We start from the raw sequence: 3,004 nt of genomic DNA, 5'->3' as shown, positions 1-3,004 counted from the left end.
ATATATATATATATATATATATATATATATATATATACTTATACATTACATACATATATATGTATGTATATATATGTGTGTGTGTGTGTGTGTGCGCGCGCGATGTGTGTGTGTGAGTAATATATATGTATGCATGTATGTATATGTCTATATATATATATAAATAATTCCACTATTGGTTATATAAGAATAAAAAGGGAAACAAATTATTTATATCCTATGTGCGGGAAATTGGGTAGGAAATAAATTCTTTGATTAAAAGATCTTATCCTTGCATTTATACAAGCCGATATCCCCTTTGGAACATTTAATATTTTTCTTTTCTAGGTTATCTTTTAATACAGTTGACTCTTAATTTTGGGGTCAAATGCATCTCATATATCGTTTTAGATATATAAAATATTAAAAAAAAAAACACGAGCAAGATCATTACTTCGAGAAATATACAGTGCAGCTCCTCATTTATGATGAAACCAAATGGGGTTGAAATATATTTACTCTCCTTGTATTTAATTGAATTTAATCAATCACGTGCTAAGTAATGAAAACATTGTAACTGCTTTTATTGTATAACGTATAAATAGGAAACACTACATTCTTATAATAACTAATAAGTGAATAATTTTAAAATGTAGAAGCGAAATAGTGTATATATATATATATACCATTGAACCGACAAATGAAAAATTCTTTAAAATTTGGAAACAAATGTTTTCCTTCGTATCTGTGTATCTGGGCAATTAGAGATTATCCAATAATGTTAACTGTGATACATTAGTGTTTTGTCCAAAGTGAAAGTTGAACTTAGTAAAACTAGTGAGAGGAATCAGCCCTTAAATACGTTTTCAGTTAAGAAACCGTTTAGATACATGCATGATTTATAACAACGGTAATTTTCAAGCGTCTCGACTATGGACAGTGTAGTGTTAGCTACAGGATACGGGCAGTCGACTATTGACTCTATATCCGGCAGTTTGCCATTCAATTAATTCATCTAACTGTAATTCAAATCTCTGCAGTGGTCACTTGAATTTATTTTGGAGATGATTCAATACATTTGTGTCAGAAGAAATTAAGTTGATGTATGTTTGTTAATGCGACGACGATATAACACGTCATTTGAAAGGAAATGTGATCGTTGAACAACTAAATTCTGCGCTAAAACGTTGAATTAAAATTCTAGTATCATTGACACCGAAATATATAATCATCTTCACTACGAATATGTTTCAGTGTTAAAAATAACAAAGGTGAATACATACGTGTGTATATATATAAAAAATATGTATAATATGTATAAGAATAAAAATAGATCTTAGTAATTATATATTAAAACAAATATTTTAGCTTTCTGTTTATTTTTGTGGTTCAAAATCGTTGCACAATTACTGCCTCATTATCAATATTCTTCCACTGCAACGGTTTGGAAAGTAAATAGCAAGTTCCATTAAATCTCATTCAGTATCTTCATTCTTTCTTGAACCTTTTTCGAAGAAAATTTACGTAATACGCAATGTTTTATGAATTGAAATATTTGTCATTTATTTTAGGTGACACGTTAGTGTGCATTTCAGGGCTTTGTAGTCTGGTTGAAGCTTTCAAAATTTCAGAGTCGTACTTTTCTAGCAAATGATTTGATCTATGCTTATACATTGAAACCTAAGAAATTACATTATGGAAAAACTAATTTAGTTGTTTTAAACACATTTATACAACGTAACATTAAAACTCATTTATGTTTTTGAGGTGTCAAAATTTTTGTCGCCTAACATCAAACCGATTACTGTAAACCATTAAGTTTTTGTGCTTTTAGGTCGCTAAAAAGGCTAACCTACGATGTAATTGCTTCAGCTCCAACACACAATTTCAGCTAAAATCGCTTGGTAGACAAGTGCAACTCCAACTTATCTGCAATCAATAGACTATTAATATGAATAATATTAAACCTTATAAGCTCATAATTTGTTATATATAAAAACTGATGGTATTGCAACCATAAATGCAAGAGTTGTCGAGTGACACGGTTTCCGATTAAACTATTATTTTCATAAGATAATTGCTTGATGACTTAGCAGTAGCAAGAGAGGTGATTCTACTAAAATGGTTCCAGCAAAGCGGAAACGAATCAATAGTACTTTATTTGAGCAGTGGTCAGTATTTTGATCGATAAAATGCATGGCAAATTATATATACATGTTTTCGTTAATATAATTGTTGACTTACCCTGTCTGAAATTGTTATTTTTGTCTTTTATTATTCTTAATTAACTCTAAAGATGAATGAGCTTGTTTGGAAACTTATACTGATACCGTGACTGGTTGTTAGGTATCCCTTTGTAAGTAATAACCATTTAAGGCATTGGTGCCTCATGTACAGTCTCTCATGATGCATGTTTCTAAAGCAAGTAACCGCCGTCGACAAAACACTCTATGCGTGACACATACAGATTTTCGAAATAAGGAATCGTAGATACTCCTTTTTCAAACATGACTACCTAATTTTCTTCCACAACAGCAAGACTCAATCCTTGAATTGTGTCACAAAAAAATGTTTCGCTGAAGAACATCACTACAAATTTTAACACTCAGAGTTGTTGATCATCCATCATGGCACTAACAACAAAATACGCAGTGCGAACCACATTAAGAAATTTCTCACATTTATGTGAAAACACTACTGTGGGCATAGAAATATCTTATCGCAAAGTTGAGTAAAAATAAAAACGAATATTTTATATATAACACCTTTCTGCCGCCCTTTTAACTTACCCTGTCATTTGTACTCTGTGTAAGTTCGACCAATTAATATAGACATCCATGTATTTATACTTAAGAATTCGTCCTCCGAAAGTCGGCAGCTTTTGCATTCTCTCGGTTTGATTGTATACATATATACATATTTTGAATTTGATACCTAAACTATCCTATTTAATATATTTAACGTATCTGATTTGTTTATCCGCATAATTGCCTATATATGTATATATATGTATGTATGCATGTAT

This window comes from Octopus bimaculoides, chromosome 9 (genome assembly GCF_001194135.2).
Source record: "Octopus bimaculoides isolate UCB-OBI-ISO-001 chromosome 9, ASM119413v2, whole genome shotgun sequence".
Lineage (NCBI taxonomy): Eukaryota > Metazoa > Mollusca > Cephalopoda > Octopoda > Octopodidae > Octopus > Octopus bimaculoides.
Note: the sequence above shows the minus strand (reverse complement) of the source record.